The sequence below is a fragment of the Macrotis lagotis genome, chromosome 2 (assembly GCF_037893015.1).
Source record: "Macrotis lagotis isolate mMagLag1 chromosome 2, bilby.v1.9.chrom.fasta, whole genome shotgun sequence".
Lineage (NCBI taxonomy): Eukaryota > Metazoa > Chordata > Mammalia > Peramelemorphia > Peramelidae > Macrotis > Macrotis lagotis.
The window spans coordinates 57625640-57648929 of NC_133659.1; the positions used below are offsets into that span (position 1 = coordinate 57625640).

The 23290-nt window shown below is 36.4% G+C and overlaps 1 long non-coding RNA gene across 3 annotated transcripts in view; it reads right to left on the bottom strand.

Annotated features, from left to right (window-relative positions):
- Window positions 1–17660: 17660 nt before the first annotated feature.
- The window catches only part of LOC141511014 (uncharacterized), a 64207-nt gene continuing 58577 nt past the window's right edge, over window positions 17661–23290 (bottom strand). For all 3 annotated transcript variants that reach the window (XR_012475240.1, XR_012475242.1, XR_012475239.1), the window contains one exon: window positions 17661–18218. This is a non-coding gene — a long non-coding RNA (uncharacterized LOC141511014). The remainder of the gene's footprint in view (window positions 18219–23290) is intronic.

Consider the following 23290-nt stretch of genomic DNA (forward strand, 5'->3'; position numbering starts at 1 on the left):
TATACCAACTGTCAGATTTCATCTTCCACCAGGGATGAAGCTGACACATTCTAGCGATTGGGGTGATTAACAGTACCCAAGGGAGATCATTTTCCTGGGTGGAAGAGCACAGTGCCTCAAATTATGATCTGAGAGGGCAGACAGAATACTGTGCCAGGTCAAGCCAGGAGTTCACTGAGCAAGTTCAGAGAGCTCAGCAGGAGATGTGAAGAAGTTTGTTGCAGCAGTCTGAAGCCAGAGGAAGGTCAGTATGAAGGAAACAGCCCTAGACTCCAGTGAGATGGATATTTATTTCAAGACTGTCTCTGGCCAAGACAGTATTCCCCTAAGGCAACAGAAGGCTAGCCAAGTTTCCACCTTGTCTGACTTTTCACTGGTCTTGAACACCTGTCCATAAGCACAGATCATGTTAGGTCATGTCTTTTGTGTCTCCTTTCAAATTTCTCTCAATGCCTAAGAGGTAGTTGTCTTCAAAGACAGCAAAAAAATTAAATACCAGAAGAAAGACAGTTTTTGAATCATAGAATTATTAATATATTTTCTTCTTTTTTTGGCTTATGGAAAGAAAACAATGAGAATAAACAAAGGAAATCAAGAATATATTTTCCTACACTTTAAGGAAGCCAAACCTCTTGGGACATAACAAAAAATATTGGTGATTCCATCTCAACAACCATCATAGCAAAACAAATAAGTTCAAGCCTAGCAAATAGAAATGTGACTACCACTATCCTTCATCATCCAAGTTTAAAACATCTGTCATCCTCAACTCTTCCTCCCCTCCCACACTCAGTACATTGCCAAGACTAGTCAGTTCTCCTTTTATAACATTACTCACATCCATCCTCTCATTAACATAGCCACCAGTTCCTACCCTCAGGCCCTGCTTTCCATTTGGTAAGTTTTCTCCATAACTGACCTAAATCAGAACCCCCCATATTGAGATTCTCACCATATTCCCTTTCTCCAAAATCCATCCTGCTTTCAACCTCTTCCAAAAAGTACCAAGTCAACACTATTATTCCTGGACATGATGCTCAATTAAATGCTTTTTGACTTCACATATAATTCTAATTGACCACCATCTATTTTATGTATCTTTTCATGTAAACTCACAATTGAGGCAGCTAGGTGGCATAGTAGATAGAGTAGTGGTCCTAAATAGGAGGACCCACGTTCAAATCTGGCCTCAGACATTTACTAGTTATGTGATCCTGGGTAAGCCATGACTGCCTTAAAAAAAAAACGTAAGCATCTTAAGGTCAGGGAATATCTTTTTTTTTACATTCCCAGTGTATTTCCTTTTGTATCAAAACTGCCTAGCACAGGAACTTGATCATTTTTTTCCATTGATTTATCCATTGACCCATTTAGTCTTCTTATTAATCACTCTGCTTTTGTTCCTCTTTTAATTCATCCTACTCATTGCCACCAAATTTATAACCTTAAGGTATAGATCTAACCATGTCAAACCCTTGCTCCAATGTCTCCCAATACCTCTTGGAGGAAATAAAAAAAATGCTTTGTTTGAATTTAAAGTCCTTCACAATATACAGTTCAGCCTCTTGCCAGAGATGCCACACTTATCTCCCAATATCATTTTTAAGAAAAATAACTAGATAAAGTATTCTTAACCATTCTCTATGTGCCGGGCAATATGACTTCCACATCACAATTCAAATGACATTTGCTGTTCTCTGTTCAGGAATTTCCAACTTCTACCTCAGTATATTGCATAGGCTATTTCTCCTGCCTGAAATACTCTCCTTCATATCTACTTCTTTTAAAAATGACTCTTGTTTTTTGCTTTTTTTTAGGTTTTTTGCAAGGCAAAAGGTTAAGTGGCTTGCCCAAGGCCACACAGCTAGGTAATTTTTTTTTACATTTTTGCAAGGCAATGGGGTTAAGTGACTTGCCCAAGGCCACACAGCTAGGCAATCATTAAGTGTCTAAGGTCAGATTTGAACCCAGGCACTCCTGACTCAAGGGCCAGTGCTCTATCCATTGTACCACCTAGCCGCCCCCAAAATGGCTCTTTTTTTAAGGTTCAACTAGGTGATATCTTCCACACTCCATACCCTAAAAAAGTTACTTTTCATTTATCTCTAGATCCTCCTTGTTCCTTCAATAGAATATAAGGACTTCAAAGACAAGAAGTGTTTCATTGTGTTTATGTAGCTTCAGAACCAAAACAATCCTTCTACATACAGTAGGAACTTAATGAGTGCATCCTGAATTGAAGTGAATGACAATTCTGCCCTATAGCTAAAGGATTCAAATTGAAAGTGCCTAACTGGGGTTTGATATGAAGAAAAAACGTAAAAGTTGACTCCAAGATGATGAACATGAGTGACTGAATGACAATGCCATTGAACAAGATAGTAAGTCAGAGAAGGGCCCAGGACTCAGGGGAAATAACATGAGCTCTATCTTTGAATTCTGAGTTTAGACTACTGATAGAACATCCAGTTGGAATTTAAAAATACTACATTGAAATTCAGAAGTTAGGCCATGAGATATGCATTTGGGAGCCATCTACATTAATTCATCAATAAATATTTATTAAGTACCTACTATGTACAAGAAGCTACTAAGCACTGATTAGAGTGGACGTTGAAAGTCAGACATAGACATATGATCATAAAAGGTGAGAATGTAAATAAGTAAATGAATAAAGTCAAAGCTAAAAATTTCTGGAATGCTTTCACTAAGAGCATAAGTAATAGAATGTCAGTAAAGAAGTCAGTAATGTCCTCCCCTTCATCAAAGACTGAAGGGAGAAAATATTGTGTTGGAGAAAATATTGGGGGTTTTTGTTTTGTTTTTAGGTTTTTGCAGGACAAATGAGGTTAAGTGGCTTGCCCAAGGCCACACAGCTAGGTAATTATTAAGTGTCTGAGAATGGATTTGAACCCAGGTACTCCTGACTTCAGGGCCGGTGCTTTATCCACTACACCACCTAGCTGCCCCTGGAGAAAATATTGTGATGAAAGGTTTGTGATGTCAAAAGAAGAAGTGGTAATATAGGATGGACAGCTTTTATTTTCTCAGCAAAGTATAATATAAAGTCTTCTGATACATATTGGGGGCAGGAAGTAAGGAGAAGGTGATTGAAGAGAAAAAAAGAAAGAAAGAAGAGAAGAGAAGAGAAGAGAAGAGAAGAGAAGAGAAGAGAAGAGAAGAGAAGAGAAGAGAAGAGAAGAGAAGAGAAGAGAAGAGAAGAGAAGAGAAGAGAAGAGAAGAGAAGAGAAGAGAAGAGAAGAGGTTTAGAGTAGTTATTTAGAGACTGGGATAGAAAGTCAATTGGGGGTGCAGCTAAGTGGTACAATGGATAGAGCACTAGGCCTGGAGTCAGGAGGATCTGATTTCAAATCCAGTCTCAGACAAGTAATATTTAATTAGCTAGGTCAAGTCATTTAACTCCATTGCCTTGCAAAAAAAAAAAGTCAATGGGGAAGAACAAAAGGAATACCATGAAGCAATGAAAGCCCAATTGAAGTTGCATTAATAATAATAATAGTAATAACTAATATTTATGTAACACTTTAAGGTTTGCAAGATACTTTACAAATATTATCTAATTTGATCCTCATGATAGCCATGGAAAATAGATACTATTATCCCTATTTTATAGATGCAGAAATTAAGGTGACAGAGGGTTAGGTGATTTGTCCAGGGTCATACAGTTAGTAAATAATTCATTCTGTATTTGAACTCCACTTCATACTGACTACATACTCAGTGTTCCATCCACCATAAAAACTAAAGCACCCAGTTGGCATGGTTACAAGACTTTCTCCAGAAGTATTCAACATTAATAGAAACAGAGACTTCCAGTGTTGGTGACTGACCCAGACTTGGAATTTGGCAAAGCAAGACTGGTGATAGGACAAAAGCACAAATAATTAGCTTACTGGGGACCAACTAGAAGGCTGATAATCTCTCTACAATAGGATAACCCTTCAAAACCTTATAGAAGGTACCATTCCTCTGCAGTAGATTTCTCTCTAGGCTAGAGAGGCCTAGTTCCTTCAGTTGATGCCCATATAGGATGATATCAAGCTCCTTCACCAATATAGTTGCCCTCCCCTAGTACTTTTCATCTTATCAATGACCTTCCTAAAACATGTATTCCAAGAACTGAATAAAGTACTCAGATATGATCCCACCCAAACAAAATACAACAGTATCATCGAATTTCTCATCCTGGACACTGTATCTCTATCAATGCACCTTAAGATGGTATTTGCTTTGGGCATTGCCACATCATATTATTGACTCATATTGAACTTACAGTTCAATAAAACCCCTATATCTTTTTCAAACTGCTGTCAACCATATGTCCTCCATTTTGTACTTGTCATGTTGGCTTTTACTTCATATTTATCCCCATTAAATTTCATCTTGTTTCATTTGACCTAATATTTCAGTCTGACAATCCATTTGGATACTGACTCATTCATTGTATTAGCTATCCGTACCAAATTTGTCATCTGCAAATTTGAAAAATGTGTCTTCTATGCCTTTATCCAATCATTTGGTAAGAATGTCAAATAGCACAAGGACAAACACAAATCCTAAGGGGACTCCAACCCCTTCAAAATTGACATCAAGTCTTTAATGCCAATATTCTATATTCCAAGAAAGCAGCATCAGGAAGAGTTTAAATCTACCCTCCAGAAGTGCACAGAATCCAACCATCCAGCCTTAAGACAAAAAGTAGGCTGAAAAATGAGCAAAGACAAAAGAATTCTACTATAAGAAACTATTTTGCTGGCCGGGTGCTCAAAACCCAAACCCAAAATAAGGGAATGATTTTGAAATATCTGGAAGCAAAGTCTCAAAAAAAAAATGTTGGAGTACTTAGGGCACACTCTAGATCTCTAAATGTTTACATCAATAAAATAAAGGAAAAACAGATAAACGAACTGGTCATGCAACTAAAAAAGCTAGAAAGAAAAGACCAAATGAAAAATGTCCAAGTAAATACCAAATAAAAAATCCTGAAAAATCAAAGGAGAAATTAATAAAACTAAAAGAAAGAAAACTATCAAAGTAAAAAATAAAACTAGGAAAATAATTTGATAAAATAGATAACTTTGGAGTTAATTTGATTTTTTAAAAGAAAGAAAACCAAATTATCAGTATCAAAAAAAAGAAAAGAATGCATTCCCCACAACAAAAAAGCAGTCATTAAGAGCTATTAAAAACACTAGAAAGCTTAGGAATAAAGAGAACTTTCCTTAAAATGATAAGCAATATCTATCTAAAACCATCAGCAAGCATTATCTGTAATGGGGATAAGCTAGAATTCTTCCCATTAAGAACAGAGTGAAGCATGGATGCCCATTATCATCACCATTATTCAGCATTGTACTAGAAACTTAAACTTTAGCAAAAAAAAAAAGAAGAAAAACACAACTTGTATACAAATTCAATTAGAATTTCTAGAAGAGATGAAACAAAATGTTCAAAAACCTTTTTCAAATGAAATGAAAATTGTAGAGGAAAAAATTTGGAAAAGAAATGAAAGCTATGGGAGAAGCAATTAGAAAGGAAATTAATGACAACACATGGTACAAAATCTTGCCCAGGCAAAACTTTGAAAATTAGAATGGACTAAATAGAAACCAGAAATTCCAGGAGATAATACAAAATTTTAAGACAAAAATCAAAAGACTGGAAAAAATAGAAGAAAATATAAACTATCTCATGGCAAAAACAAGTGACCTAAAAGACACATTTAGGGGAGAAAAAAATTAAGAATCACTGAATGACTTAAAAATCTTGAAAGAAAACAGCCCAGATCTCTCAGAAACTGAGGATAAAGTGAAAATAGAAACCCCTGGTCACCTCCTGAAAGAAATCCTAAAATGTCTCCTACAGATGTCTTTGTATATGTATGTATGTATGTGTGTGTGTGTGTCTGTGTGTGTGTGTGTGTGTGTGTGTGTGACAGGATCAATACACAAATTGCTTTGCTTAACAATACATGTTTATAATGATGATTTTGTTTTCTTTCCCTCCTCAATGGAGTAAGGGAGGGAAAAGTAATTTAAAATTTTTTTTTAAATTTAATTGAAAAAAAAAAGAAAAAGGGAAGAAAATGAGATTACCCTGGCTTGAATGTTGTTAATGAAGCCCTGATGGCTCTTTATATTTCTGTTTTTCTAGCTGTTTCCTCATCATCTCTTTAATAATGTCTTCTAAAATTTCATCAGGAATAAAAGTCAAGCTCCCTAAATTGTAAAATTTGTAGACCTAGTTATCTTGTCTTTTTTTAAAAAATGTGGACCTATGTCTTTCTCCAATCATTCTCAGAAGTGGTTTTCCTCATCTAACAAGCTCAGACTAATTCCAAGTTTTCCCCTTTCTGTCCCCAAATAAATTTCCTTCTAAGATCTTTTATTATTCAATTAATACAAATACATGATATTATTTTCTGGACTGATAAGCATTTGCTTATGTGCAGGTGTTAAGTGCAGGTCTTAAGGGAGACTCACCCAGCATATGGACCAGGATAAGGTTGTCTAAAGGACCTCTCAAGTGTTTTTTAGCACCAAAGTTATCTGTAAATAAATTAGAACTAAAAGTTAGAATCCCAGACAATTGAGCAATGCCCTTTTAGACACTGCCACTCTGTGATCATTTGAATAAATTAATTCTGCATAGTGACAAAAAAAACCCAAATAACCACAGGGTGATTTTTAATAGTTGGGGTACTTCTTTATAAAGTAATTGATTCAGTTGCTTGTTTCTACTATATACATTTGTGGGCTGAGTGGGAGCTAATGGATTAGGATTCTAAATTTTGCCTGCATTTCAATCCATGCTCTACCCTATCAATAAGATCACATTCAAGCTGGAAAGAACCCAAGTCAGCCTCATATCCAGTTTGTCAGAATCTGCATCTCCTAGACATTTTTTTAGAACCAGAGTAAATCAGAAGCAGAACCAACATAGCCTCTTTATCTAGGTTCCAAGGAGTCATCCTGGCTGAGGAGAGCCATGTTATAGGGCTACTGGTCTGTGGCTGTACCAACTATAAGAATCAAAATTCACTAATCTGTTTGGTTCAGGGTCTAAGTTGGGTTCATCCACAGAATAAGGGCATGGTGACAATCTTAGCAGAATTCCTCTTGAGTTACTGCCAAAGGCCATTTGGAGAATTTTAACAGCATTCACCTGTTATATTTGGTCAACCATTTAATTAATTCACCCCTAAAAAGTTCCTAGATTTATTGAATTTCAAGCCCCCCCCATGGTTGCCATGGCAGCACCAGCCCAAATGGTCCAGGGCCCCAGATGTTCACCATCCCTGTTGTAGAAGATTTTAAAGGACTGGAGTCAAAATATAACCTATACCAATCCCATAGCTGAGTTTTGATTAGCTGAAGTAATCTAATTTTGAAGACTTGGCTCCAGGTGGATATAGCACTGAAAGAGAACCTAGAAAGCAAAACAGAAATAGGATTAAGATTGCTTTTAAGTTATTTTGTGACTCCAATCAATATTCCATAATGATAAAGTCACTGGATATGATAGGTCACTGGATATGAAGTCAGAGATTTTGCATTCTAAACTCTACTATTTACTACTGTGTGACCTTGGGTAACTCACAAACTCACATAAATCTTTCTTTTCTCCTTCCTTTTCCTCCTCTTCCTCCTTTCTCCTCTTCCTTCTTTTCCTAAAGCAAAGAGTTTGAAATCAAGTCTTATTTAAAATAAAATCAACTATTTCTCAGCTTAAGGAATTGCCTTGGTGGAATAAATAGAATTTGGGGCTTGGAGTCCCAAATCCCTGGGTTCAAATCCTGCCTCAGACACTTCCTTGTCATATGACCCCAGGTAAGTCATTTAACTCCTCTAAGTCTATTTCCTCAGCTATAAGATGAGGGTTCTGGACTCAGTAATGCCCAATGTACTTTCTAGCTCTAAATATAAAATCTTAAAATTCTCCTAGTTCATAATTTCTTTCTCTTTTATTTTTCTATCATGCATCACTGCTTCCTCATTCATAAAATGAGAGGGTTTGATTACATGACCTCTAAAAGTCCTTCCTGCTCAAAGTCTGTGATTTTAAGAGATATTCTGTGCAAAGTGGTGAACCCAGCTCTTTACTGCTGGCATCTAACTAGAAGAGATATTCAAAAAGGTCGGAGAAAAAGATTCAAGCCTGGGTTGCAATAGGCTCATTTTGTTTATTTTCAGATTTTAAATAGCTTATAGTTTTACCTAGAATTTCAGCCTAATTCTCCTCCAGCTCCTTCCAGATCTCCACCCCTGGGACCCTGGGCTCAGATTGGTAAACTTTAACCCTACATTGCCCATCTCAGATATCATTTGCTCATCACTTTTCAGATATCTCTGGTCTACATCCCCATCATTCCCACCCTACCCCTTTCTAGCTCTGTATCTATTGACTTCTTCTATTGGAATGTAAATTCCTTGGACCCAGGTAATCTGTCTTCTTGTATTCACATCCCCAGAGCCTAACAGTTCCAAGCATATAAACAATGCTTTTTAATTCATTCATAGTTTAAAATGACTTTTCCCTCAACTGCCACTTCCTTCGGGAAACCTTCTCTGTTTCTTTTAGTGATCAGTGATTTTCCTCCATCAAATTTTCTTAGAGAATTTGGTATCAATCTTTCCTTTGCCCCAAGTTTATATGTAGTAGGTATCTAATAAATATTTTGTGATTTATTTCTGAAACTCATTTGGTTTTCACATAAAACAAGTAGTGAAATTATTATTATTATTATTATTACTCATTTACAGATAAGCAAGCTAAAACTCAAAATAAGACTTAACCAAAATCACATAGGTGGTAAGTGACAAAACCAAGTCTTGAAAACAAATTTGCAATTCTAAGTTCCATATTATTTCCATTGTCAATTCTACCTTTACAAAATCTCTTGAATACTTCTCTTCTCTGATACCTTGACACCAGCCCTCATCACACCATGCTTGGATTATTGCACTAGTAAACTGATTTGTCTCCTGTTTCCTCTCTTCTCACTCCAATCCACCCTCCATTCAGCTAGCAAAATGATCTTTCTAAAGCACTGGATTGACCATGTCAGCCTTTCATAGCATATCTCCCTCTTACCTTCCCAGATCTTACTGCCTTCTACAATTAAGTGATGCTAGGCCCCTTACTATTTTTATCATAAGACATTCCATCTCCCAACTAACTCATGAATTTTCACTGACTGTCCCTCATGCCTAAAATTCTTTTCATCTTCATCTCTGCCTCCTAGATTCAAATCTCAGCTAAAATTTGACCTTTCTCAAGACATCTTTCTCAGTTTTCTTTAATGACAATGTCTGTTCTCCCTTGATTACCTTCAACTTATCCTTTATATCTTTTATTTAGACATTTATGTTCATATATTTTCTCCTTCATTATAATGTTGTAGCTTTTCTGTCCAGTGCTTAAAACAAACACATAAAACATTTGTTGACTTGAATTCCATTGTATCATACTGTCTCTAATTGACTTGAGGTCCTGCTCTTTGTTGAACAAAAGAGGAGCACTAGTGTTCTGACTTGGACCTCTACTTCAGGAAAATCCTCCTTTCCTCATCCATTTGAGACTATCTGCCAAATTGATTGTCAAGGCCAAGTCAAGGTCAATTGAATTAAGTCACATGGGAATTCAAGTCCTTGTAACATATTTGCCATACTTCATCAGGAAGGCTTAGACTATGTTAAAATGTCTTGAATCAAATGGCCAAGAAACCTGGACATTGGTTTCAGTACTCTCCCTCAGGGTGTCTTACATGCAGAGCGAAGTCATCTTTTGGTTTCATGCTCTTATCAATTTCATACTAGTTGGCTGAATCACATTCAATTTTCACTGATTCAAGACAGTTAAGAAAACTAGTTGCTCCTCCCATGTTCATGTTCACGGTTAAGATCTAATGGTGCTGAGTATGGGCCATTGAATTAGAGTTCTAAGTCTTGACAATCTTTCATCCCTGGTTCCATCTGCCAGTTCTTCATCTCAGTGGCTCCTTCACTATGATATGTTCCCTCCATATCAAATCCTGGGTCATGATCCAATGGTATTTATATCAAATTGATGCCTTATCCCTCTTAAACATAGCCCATTAGTCTGTAAAGGCCCTGAAAGCAGGGAATTATCTTTTGGCTTTCTTTTTATCCACAGGACTTATCACTGGAACATATTTGTATTTAATGCTTAATGAATGACTGTTTGACCACCTTCAAGTTGCCGATAAAAATTTTTCTCCACTTCCATTTGCCTTCCTCTCCCTTCCCAAACTGTCTCTCCCTAATTAAGTCCTTCCTATACTGTCCTGGCTCTTAGGCCTCACAACTGTGAGGTTCCTTACAAGGAAGAGTTGACTCTGTCTTTCTTCAGTCTTTTCCCTTCCATTACTTATAAATTCTGCAAAAGCAAAGTTTCTTCTATGACAGAGACCATGGACTCTCAATTCTACTGATCACTAAGCTGAAGTTTTCTGATCTTTTCCTTTTCTCTGAAACTTTCTTCCTGGCACTCAGGGTTCCAGTTATTGTGCTTGAAGGCAAGGATAGCTAGAGATGAAGAGATGGCCTTCATGGGTGAGGAGTGTATCTCTCAGAAGAATTCTTATTTTTAATATGGAAGAAGTTGGAGGGTTTAAAGCTCTGGGAAAGGTCAGAAGAGGAGGCCTTTCTATGGTTGCTAAGGTTACCAGAAAGCTTGGTGGTCTGGCTACCTCCTACTGCTAGATCAACTTTAAAGCACAAAGAAAAATTTTCAGGAACTAAAACCTCTTTCACCCTGAGAACGTAGAATGAGAGAAATTAGACCACTTCAGCATCACCTATCACACTACTGTCATCAAGTCACAAATCTGCACATTCATATTGGAAAACAAGCATAAGGAAAGATAATTTGCAAATATTCTTTTTTAGATTGGAATGAGATTATACAATTCAGTAGGACACAACCTCCAAGGACCTGTTGGGTTTGTTTCAGGTAGTGGGGGAAGAATGAAAGTGATTTCATTTCAGACTATTTCTATTATCCTACCTAACCAATATCCTCACATTCTACATAGGCAAGAACTTAGATGAAGACAGTGAAATTAGTGGAAACCATGCTGAACAGGACTTCATGGAAGTAGATTATTTTACTTCCCTAATGTAACACATTAGACAGAATGATGAACCTAGCACCAGGAAGAGCTGGTTTATGACTGAAAATAGCTTATTTAACCCTTATAAGCCTCAGTTCTCTCATCTGTACAATAGAGAAAACAATACTGATAGTCCTTAACATACAGAGCTAAGACCCTCAAATGGGATAATGAATAGGCATTGCAAACCTTCAATCATCCTTTGTCCTTCAATGTTCTTTAGTAGTCCTAATTCTTCAATCACCATTCAAATGTCAATAATTGATATTATTATTATTATTATTATTATTATCTGAGATTGAAGCTATGGTTTTTATATTCCAGATCAAAATTATTTTATAATTATTATTACTGAGTCATGTTAAGAAAAATAAGCCATTCTCTCACTCTTGCAAAATACAGGCTGTCCCAAAAATCTTAGTGCAATTTTAAGCTAAAACTTGGGATACTCTGTATAATTGTTCCTGCTACAGAAATATAGCTAGAGTGATGCATCATTTAATAAAAATAATGGGTTAGTAAGCCATTTTATATAAAAGAATTTTCTAGATTATTGATTTTATCCATTTAAGAGGAAAACTTTTTTAAAAATTTTAATAAGTTGTAATTGTTGTAATAGAGGGCAGAACTAAGATGGTGACAGGAGAAGAGCCTCTTTTAGGTGTTCTCTCCATAATATTTCAGAAATCACAAAATTATGACTCTTAACTAAATTTTCAAGAGACAGAGCCCATAGAGGGATCCAGTAAGACAATTCTCCAGACCAAGGTAATCTAGAAAATAGTGGAAAGGCTCTGCTCCAATGGATTAGAGAGGCAGCCTGCAAGAGTGAAGGAACTTCAGCCTCCTAGAGGCAGCCCCAGGGCAGGTTCACAGCAGCAGGGGCAGTTTCCTGACCTACACCTGGGGAGCACTGGGCTCAACTTGAAAGATCAGACCAGAGACCTCTGCCATAGCAAGCATGTGAAGCCCAGCCCTCAGATCACTCAGCAAGCAGCTGTGGCCCCAGCAGCCCATATCCAGGAAAGGAAGCAGGCAGATCCGGTAAGCAGGAGCCCCCAGGCAACGAACTCGTGAGTGCTCAGCCTACCAAAGGTAGGGGAGTGGAGAGAGACTTCCAATGTCTGTCCTATGTACCTAGAAAAGACTCTAGGGCTCTGCAAATTCAGATACTGATCACAGTCTAGCCCCCCCCCACCTCAGCCCTGTGGCACAGGGGTGCGCTTGTGGTCATTCACAGACCAGGAGGGAAGACAGAGCTTCAAACACTGAGATCCTAGTGGGGGAGGGTGTCTCAATAATACTCAAAAGTTCAGGAAGCACCTCAAAACCAGGCACAGGCTGGGGAAATGAGTAAACAGGAAAAAAAGAGGAACACCATTGAGAAATACATTGTCTATGATCCCAAAAAGGATCAAAATACTCAATATGAAGATGAGGAAGTACAATCTTCTGCATCTAAAGACTCCAAGAAAAACAGAAATTGGGCTCAGGCTATGACTGAGCTCAAAAAAGATTTTGAAAATCAAGTAAGGGAGATAGAAGAAAAATTGGGAAAAGAAATGAGAGAGATGCAGGAAAAACAAGAAAAAGAAGACAGCAGCTTAGTCAAGGAGATCTAAAAAATGCTGAAGAAAATACTATGTTAAAAACCAGCATAAATCAAATGGATAAAACAGTTCAAAAAGTTATTGAGGAGAAGAATTGGCCAGATGGGAAAAGAGATAAGAAAGTTTTCTAAGAAAAACAACTCCTTCAGATGTAGAATGGAGCTAAAGGAAGCTGTTGACTTTATGAGAAATCAAGACACAATACTTGCACACTAAAAGAATAAAAAAACTAGAAGAAAGTGTGAAATATCTCATTGAAAAAACAACTGATCTGGTAAACAGATTCAGGAAAGATAATGTAAAAATTATTGGGATACCTGAAAGTCATGATCAGGAAAAGAGCCTTGACATCATTTCTAAGAATTCCTACAGGAAAATTGCCCAGATAGCTTAGAAGCAGAAGGCAAAATAGAAATTGAGAGAATCCACTGATCTCCCCTGGAATGAGATCCAAAAAAAAACAATCCCCAGGAATATTATAGCCAAGTTTCAGAACTCCCAAGTCAAAGAGAAAATATTACAAGCAACCAGAAGGACACAATTCAAATATCGTGGAACTGCAGTCAGGATCACACAAGGCTTCACAGCAACTACATTAATGGATTTTAGGACTTGGAATATAATATTCTGGAAGACAGAAGAGCTTGGAATGCAACCAAGAATCAACTACCCAACAAAACTGAACATCCTCTTCCAGGGAAAAAGATGAACTTTCAATGAACCAAGGAAATTTCAAATGTTCTTGTTGAAACAACCAGAGCTGAACAGAAAGTTTGATCTTCAAATATAGAACTCAGGTGAAATATAGAGAGTGAAGGAGAAGGGTAAAATATGAGGAACTTAATGATGAACTGCATGTATTCCTGCATAGAAAAATGATATTGATAATACTCATAGGAAACTTTTCATTTAATAGGGCAGGTAGAAGGAGCTTTTATAGATGAAGCACAGGAGAGAGCTGAGTTTGAAGATATAATATATTGCAAAGATGGAGTCAATGGCTAAAAGGGAAATATAATGGGAATAAGAAAAAGGAGAGGTGGAATAGGCTAAGATATTTCATATAATAAGATATTTTTAATTACAATGAGCTATTGCAATGATATGGAAGGGGGGAAGGCGAGGGGGAATGAGGGAACCTTTGCTCTCATTAGAAGTGACTTGGAGAGGAAACACCATATATATACTTAATGGGGTATAGACATCTAGAGTAAAAAGGAGAGAAGGGGGACAGGGGGAAGGGGGGGGATGTGAGTGATGGAGGAGAGGGTGGACTATGGAGGAGAGTGATCAGATATAACATATTTTCTTTTTTTTACTTCTTGCAAGGGGCTAGGATTAGATGGCCTGTCCAAGCCCACAGGGCCAGATAGTTGCTGGGCCTTAGGGGTGGTATGGGCTTGGGATCTCTTGGCCCCAGGGCTGGTGATCAGTCTGCTCACCACTCAGCTATCCTACAACACATTTAAGAAGAGAGACAGTTTTAAAGGAGAGAGAAAATGTAGTATATGGTAGTGGGGAGGTATGGAGGGAGGTGCAATCAGCAATGCCAATGGTGGAAAAATATGGAAGTAGCTTTTGTGATAGACTTACCATAAAGAATGTGATCCACCTGTGACAGAGCTGGTGGTGTTGGAACACAGACTGAAGCACATTTTTTATTTCTTATTTTTTTCTCTTTCCTTTATTTTATTGCTCATGAGGATCTATATTTGGGGGGGTATTATGTTTACTCTTAAACAAGAATATTTTAGTACTGTATAAAAAACATCATTTTTGCAAAAATAAATATATAATTAAAGAATAGAAAAGATAAAAAAATAAGTTGTAATAGAATATTTTCTAAATGGTTCACTCATTTCCCTGCCAGAAGACACTGAATTTATTTTAAACTTTCCAGAATGAGAGGGTCAACATTAGCAACTATGGACTTTTCTTGGAATTTTTATTATTGAGTGAATACCTCATACAATATGAAGCTGTCCAACCTGTTATCCATTGTTCTCACTATATGAGTTTCCCCATTCCCTTTCTTGTAATCCATAGCCTTGATATTGTCTTATTCCATTTCTCAAATAAAATCCATCTCTTGTAAGGTACAACAGTCTACTTACAGTCATTCTTCATCTTTCAATTGTTCTTTATGTCATTTGAAACTTTGATCTTTCTATGATTTTGACTTCCAGTGATATGCAAGAATATGGCAAATGCTAAAAAATGTGTTTTGGAGACAGGATGCTACATAGGATAACTCAAAACATCACACAATATCACAGCTACAGTCTAGCTTCCTTTTCCTGTCCCATTCTGGATCCAGTTCACTGTCATTCTGTAGTCCTTGTTCCAAATCCTGTCTATGCCATTATGAGTACAATTGTATTCTTTATCCACTTGATTTTTTTTCTTGAATAAATTACTAGACTGATTTTACTTTGATTGGCCACTTATTTCACTGAGGAGTATAGATAGCGACCCAGAGTTAGATACAATCAGCATAATATCTTAGCAAATAGGACTATCCCTTAAAAATTTGAAAAACATGATCATCAAGATGGAATTGACCTTCTTTGGACTTTGCATATCCTCCATGAGATTAGGGAAATACCTTTTTAATAAATATTTACTAGCAAGCTGGTATTTATGCTTTTCCTTACCTATAAGTCCATGGCTATGGGGACTTCCTACAGCAGGGTAGATCACAACCTTTCTATATCTTCTCTTTCTATATAATTCTCTTTATAATTTTATAAACCTACATAATTTTTTTTAAATCCTAGAGGCCTTTTCCTGGATCTTTTATTATTTAATGAATGTCTTTTGCAATATGGGGTATGTCCAACAGCTCTTCCTTGTTCTTACTACATGTTTCCTAATTCCTTTTCTTATCATCCATCGTCTTCATACATTTTGCAAGTACAAGCTCTCTTGTAACATATCAGAGTCTACTTACAATCTATTATTTGTCTTTCAATGGTTCTTTGTTCCATTTGCAATTTTGATCTGTGATTTTTATTTTCCAATGATATAAAAGAATATGACATTACCAAGGTAATAAAAATGCTAAAAAATAATGTGCTTTACAAATAGCATGCTGCTTGGGATAACTCAAAGCATCACACAATAACCTAGCTATAGTCTGGCCTTCTCTTCCTATTTTACTCTTGATCCAGTTCACTGCCCTACTGTAATTCTTATTCTAAATCCTGTACATGTCATTATGAGAACAATTGTTCTCGTCTACGTTTTTTCCCCCTAGGCAAATTATTAGGTTGATTTTCCTTTGAATGGCCACATTTCACTGAGGAGTTTAGGTAGCATCCCAGGGTTAGATACAATCAGCACACTATCATAGCAAATAGGACTATTTGAAAAATGTCATTATCATTATGGAATCCTCATTTCTTGGATTTGGTACATCCTCCACTGGATTAGGGAATACCTTTCTAGTTAATATTTACTGGCTAGTTAATATTTATGCTTTTGCCTACCTATAAGGCCATAGTCACGGAGACTTCCTACAGCAGGGTAGATCACTATCTACATCTTCTCTTTCTACGTAATTCTCTTTCGTGTCATTTTACAAATAGTCTTTTTAAAAATATTTGTGGCCTTTCCTTATTTCCTTTATTATTTAGCAGATATCTCATGCAAAAGGACGATTGTCTAACTGGTTCTTACCAATCAACATGAGTTTCCCAACTCCTTTTCTGGGCATCCATAGCATTTGTAACATCTTATTCTTTTTCTTGAGGGTAAGTTATCTCTGGTAATAATCTGACTGGTCACTTAAATCACTGAATAGCTGGTTAGTATTCCAGAGCAGCACAACATAGTAATGGGACAAACTAAAAAACCCCACCATCCTAAAGGAATCCCTCTTCCACTTGAATATTACCTACCTCTATGGTGCTGGGATTACCTTTGATAAGTAAAAATCATACTGTTTTAATTCTTTAAGTGACTTACTCAATGATCATTTATTGTGTGCAAGTCATAATACTAAGCACTTAAAAATATTTAAAATGATCTTACCCCTTTAAAAACCTTAGTTTTACATTCTACTTTATATTGGTAAACAGAATAACTAAACAAAACTACCTCTGTCATTACATCAAGAAATCGTCGATGGTTTTAACCAATGTATGAGAGACACTTTATTTGAGAAGATACTTTAATGTCAGTTGCTCTAATGAGTCTAATGCTTTTTGTAATAAAATAAAAAAAACTAATTTTTGGTAGAATGGAGTTTTTTTTAATGCTGTCTGATGATGTTTTCATACTTTTTATAATTTTCCCTCTTCAAAAATCAATTCCTGGTGGCCTTTACATTACCTTCACTAAGAATTCCCTCTCAGTATGTGTTTGATCTGACTCAGCCTCTCTTTCTGATTTCATTTCTTTGAGTGCCTTTTCCAGTTCCTTAAATAATATATCATAGGAGCATAGATTGAGAGCTGGAAGAGGTCTGAAAGGTAATCTTGGCTAACCCTCACACTTTACAGAAGAGAAAACTGAATACCAGAGAGGGTTAGTAACTTGACCAAGGTCATAATGAGTAATACGGACTCTTTGTGCCCAACCTATGGTAAAGCTTTCCATGCTCATATTGTTCTGATTAGCTATAGTCAGACACACTGTATTTTGACCCCAACATAGTGATGTCATTTTGGTTTTCTTCAAGAACAAAGGACAACCAAAGGCAAGTAATAGAGCTAGGACCCTAAATCATGTCCTGCTAGTCCAAGCTCACTTCTATTTTCCCTGAATTGTGATTAATGTTTCTCATACAAACTAGGCCTAAATGTAGTGACTCTTCTATTATCAATAATAAGAATAATTTCACTATAAAAATGAACGGATGGATGGATGGATGGATGGATGGATGGATGGACAGATGAGTAAAAAGCATTTATTACTTTGTGCTACTTTACTATGGGCTCATTTCTATGGATATAAATAGAAATACAAGACAATTCCTACTCTCAAGAAACTCCCATTCTTTTATGGGATCTAATAATTATGAGATTTTAGATGCAAATCAGATAAAAAAAGTCTTTAGGGTGTAACAACAAGAAATCAGATTGTATCACATCCTCTTTAGTCATATCCACTTCTGATGTTGATGCCAAGAGCTTTGGGGTGAGAACTTTATTTTTCTGCTCTTCAGTAATTGCTGCTGCCTATAGAAGAAGAGTTGTAGAGCTCTCATAAGCAGTTACCAAATCATATCTTCCCAAGAGTTCCTTCCCCAGATGATGCGATGGACACTGGGCTGTAAGATGAACTGCTGATCTGTCCTAAGTGTGCTGACCCTCCAGAAGTTCTTGGGCTTAGATACACATCAGTAGCAGTCAATTAGTAGTTCATTGTTGATAGTGATGACAAAGATTGGACTTTTCTTCACAGCGACTCTCTTCTCAATGATGGCGGCAGGACCTTAGCTAGAAATAGGGCTAGGAGTAGGGGAAGAAGAGAAAATGGGAGCTGAGGTTAAGGAGTGACATTCCTGCATTCCTGAACACTATCAGAATCTGAGGGTTAGTAGAGGTCAAGGCAATGATACTCGTTTGACCTGCCTCTTTTCTCCCTCAGAATAGTTTATTGTTTCATTTGTTCCATTTCTTATCTATTCTTGTCCTTTGTCCAGTTTCCTCTGGAAATAATCTCAGGATGATCTGGGCTAGTTGGGTTTCATGTCTAGTTGGGTTTGCTGCACATTTGTTTTCTCTTCTACAACTTTTCTGATATTTTGGTAGGAAATACATTTCTGATCTTCCATACTGTTCCTGCAAGATCTTTTGAAAATTACATTATATTCACCTAATATTCCAGGGTTGTTGTCAGGATCAAATGAGGTAATATTTATAAAGTATTTAACATGATGCTTTGCACATAGTAAGCAATGTATAAATGTTAGATATTATTATTTAACCTATGTTGCTTTTTGCTGCCATGGCTTGCCATTGAAAAGGAAAGGAAATATTTTTGGTGAATACATTTTCTGGATGCTTTTGACATCCTCAGAGTTGTGATTGTTTTATATTTATTAAACTTCTCTAAAAATGGTAATAATCAGAGTCAATATCTTCTTTGTCTATTTGTATAACAATATGAACAATAGGTCACTTCTAAATAGAAATTGATCTCATTCCAATGAGCAGTGCCATGAAGAAATTTTCATAATCTACCTGGATGGAAATTTATAAGTCAATAGAAAATAGAAAGTTGTCTGAAAAAAAATTTTGTAGCACCTGAACATGTGTATGCATACATGTGTGTTCATACACATGTATATATATGGGTTGTATTTTATATTTCAGCTCTTTGTGTATACTTATATGTAAATGAGAGAGAGAGAGAGAGAGAGAGAGAGAGAGAGATGATCATATTATTTAAGGATTCTCTGGCCTATTTTCTACTAGATGCTAGCCAATAAAATTGATAATTTTGACCTAACAGTGTACAAACTTCTTTTTTGTTGAATTTGAATTCTATAACAGTCAGAGAGCTAAATATAAATCAGATAGTCAGGAATAATTAAGATCAAACTTAGGAAACCTGGGTTTGAATTCTGCTTTCAGCACTTACTGTGTGATCCCAGACATTTTCTACTCCCTCTGATCTCAGTTTCTGCCTCTATCAAATGGGAATGATAATAACTCCTACAGTTCTTATGTCCTAGAGAGTTGAGAGGCTGAAATAAGGTACTGATTCGCAAAACAATTTTAAAGCAGCAAATCTTAAATTGTTAACTTCTTTCTTACATGATCTTTCTCTAATATAAAGATGCTAAAAACCTCATCCTTAACTCTTGCCCTTTCCCTGCTTTGTCAGACAGGAATGACTGCATGTTCTTCGGTTTACAACTCCATTTTTTTTGTTGTTGTTGGCTCTTGAGCTGTTTTTATTTTTAGCAATAAACATTTTCCCTTTCTCTCTTGACATTTGTCTGTTGTGCCCTGCTTATATCATGATTTACAATTTTTCCCAAATGCCTTCAAAATTCAACAATTTCAATAGGCCAGCATCCTACTAATGGGCTCTCATTTATCATGCTTTCCTGTGTACAGCATCAATCTTAAGGACCCACCCAACCTCACGCCCACAAAGACACTCTCCGAACCCAGAGGTGCTTGGCTCACAGAAACAAATAGTATAGGTATCATTATCATCCCAATTTTTTCAAAGAAATGCACATCTATGCAAGAAAAAAATAGAAAAAAAAGCATTCAGAACTGGAAGAAAGTTAAGAAGGACTTTTTCAGTTTTCTAAAAGACCAAAAGGGCTTAACACTGCAGCCTGACTCCATGCTCACCCAAAAGAACATCTTACCCATTGTGGCCACTTTGGAGATGCTTTTTATTTGGGTTCTTATTTGTGCCAATGATAATAACTTATGATGGATTTTTTTTTTGGCCTGGAAAAATGATTCTAGACCTTTGGACCCCATTTCTTAACTTAGAAAGGTCTCTTCACCTTGAAAGCTATAGTATCTCTTTCTTTGAGCTCTAGGAAGACAGGAGGCAGAGTACCTGTCTCAAAAAATGACAAATCAGACGTGACACACACACACAGACCCATTACTTCTGTCATATTTCTCCTCTTAACTTTTCTAAGCAATTAAGGTTTCCATGAGCCTCCCACTCCTTTTCAAATCCTGCTCGTGAGGCAGTTGTAATTAAAGGCTCCCTGATTTCCCAAGGCTTTGTAAAAATCACTTTGTCTTGGAAAAGTTCCTCTACTGAAGTTCTCCATACACCCTTTCCTGCCTAACTCTGGAGTGATGGGCAGGGTTACTATATTTTACCAATAGGTTTTCCCAATAGAGACACACTGAAACAGGATGTGAAATAGAGCTATGGAAAAGGATTGGAACTGGAAAAGATGGGTCAAGATTCTTGCTGGATTTATGACCTTGGGCAAGTCATCTCAGTTTTCTCATCTGTAAAATGAGCACATTGGACTAGATAATTTATATATCTCTTAGTCTTAAATCTATCTATATATAAATATATATATAATGTGTGTGTGCGTACATATACATGTATGTGTATATGCACATATAGTAACATATATAGATATATAAATACAAAAATAAGAATTTCACCTCACCCTTTGGCTGTTGCTGTTTATTTATTTCTATTTTCTCTTTTATAATAGAGACTTTAGATTGAGGAGCTCGGGATGTAGCTCCAACGCTGTCCTTAAACTAGTGGCAGAGTTCTAAAATGTCAGGGTTCACGTGTTTGTTTTTAATGTAGTTATTTATCATTTGGAGATAAATCCTAATTCCTTGGGAAAATTGTAAATCATGATACAAGTGTGATATAAGACCTTAGAGACCATCTAGTTCACTGAGCCTAATTCCATCATTTTTCAGATGAGGAAAATGAGTCACACAGACCCCCAGGGAGGTCCCTTGAATGTATTACTTTCTCAAGTGCACAATAACCAGATTCAGTGTGACTTCTGTACCTTATTCTTCCCATCCTAGGCAGTGAGGTAGGGAAGTGGAAAGACCATCAGAACTGAAGTCAGGAAGACCTGAGCTCAAATTTGACCTCAAACTTACTGAGTAATCACATTCAAGTCACTTAACCTCTTTCTGCTTTTGTTTTTTCATTTGTAAACTGGAAATGATAACAGCACCGACTGCCCAGGGTTCTTGTGAGAATCTTATGGAATAATATTTGTAATGTGCCTTACAAAGCTTAAATAGCTATATTAATGCTAATAATTGTTATAAGAATTACTACTGATAGGCTAAAACATTCAAAAGATCAATAAAATACTGCTTATTGTGTGTGTGTGTGTGTGTGTGTGTGTGTGTGTTGTACTAAGTGCTGTGTTGAATTAGGAGGAAAACATCCTTTCCCATGAGGAATTTAAATTCCCTTCACTTTACTTCTTGGGATCATATGATTTAGAGATGGAAAGAATTTGAGAGATCATTTAGCCCATGACCATTTTTAAGATGAGTAAACTAAGACTCAGGATATAGAATGAGTTAACCAAAGATGTCTATGTACTGAATACACAGCAGAACCAGATTCAGGTCTTCTCATACCAAGCCCAGTGATTTTTCTCCTTTACTACACTACCCTACTTAATATATTATCAGACTCATTATATCTCCCCCAACCCTCCTCATTCCTCTTCATGTAAAGTACAGGGAGAATTAAGCAGTGGCTTGTATTGAAAATACTAATGTTACTACCCATGTCCAAAGTGCAGGTCACTCTCCATGTTAGAAGAGAAAGTGAATAAATTTGAGAAACACCTCTACATACTTTATCACATCAAGAACGATAAAGTGATGGAAAGAGGGAAAGAAGGAAGGAAGGAAGGAAGGAAGGAAGGAAGGAAGGAAGGAAGGAAGGAAGGAAGGAAGGAAGGGAAGAAGGGAGGGAGGGAGAAAGGGAAGGAGGGAGCAAGGGAGGAAGGGAAGGTGAGAGGGAGGTAGGGAGAAAAGGAGAAAAAGTTTTAAAAATTCAAATAAAGAACCATGCAGTAAGAGAAAAAAAGAAGTGAGAAATAATGATTAAAAAGTATACTTAATATGCCTAAAGCTTTTGAAGTAGATCATTGATATTCTGATAACCACAACAAAGAGGTCTTCTGGATTCCTGGGGTATGTAAAAAAGGCATGTAAGAGACTCACTCCCCAGAATTTGGAGGGAAAATATGAATAGCTACCACTCACTTCTGCTAAATTACTGGGCATAGATCATATAGGCAGAATGGACCCCAAAACAAAACAACATACCAAAGATTATGAAGTCTAGGACAAGAAACTTGAGACCTTAGTGGTATCCATTAAAGGTAGATTTATAAGAGAAACCTAGATTTGAGAAGTAAGCCTTGGGGTAAGATAACGAAAAATGAGATTTGGTTCTCAATTAGTCTAGAATACTAGAATAATGGGCTCCTGAACAGGGATGGAGTATACCTAAAAAGGTTTGAAAGAAGGTATTTACCTGTTGTTTTGTTACTATAATTTAAAGACTTGAAATTTAAAAGAGAAGGGGAAGTTTATTTTCTAAAAAGATTTCCTTTATATATTTACCGAGCTTGTTTTTGTAAAGAAACCAGGAAAAAAACAGGGACATGTAGAGAGCATTTGAGTAAAGATTAAATGCAGGCAAGAGCAAAAGCAATAATGTCCTTGGAGTGTATTGCTGATAACTAGAAGAGAAATGTGAAATAGATTAGGGATTCAGGATTCAGATTTGGGATCACAAGTCTGGAAAAGAAGTCATTACTTAGTGAAGTATTTCAAAATTCTGCTTATCATCTACATTTCCCTATGAAAAACCAGCATCAACAGAGTAGCCTCAGAAACTACCTATGTGTCTCTGGACAAGCCATTTAATATCTCTGTGTCCCAAGTTCCTCCTTTTAAAATAAGGATAATAATAAAAGTTCCTTCTTGCTATGTAAACATTAGTTACTGATACTATCATATTATCAATTTTTTTTCTTTCAAAATGTAATCAAAACATGGACCTTCTCTTCCGGATCTAT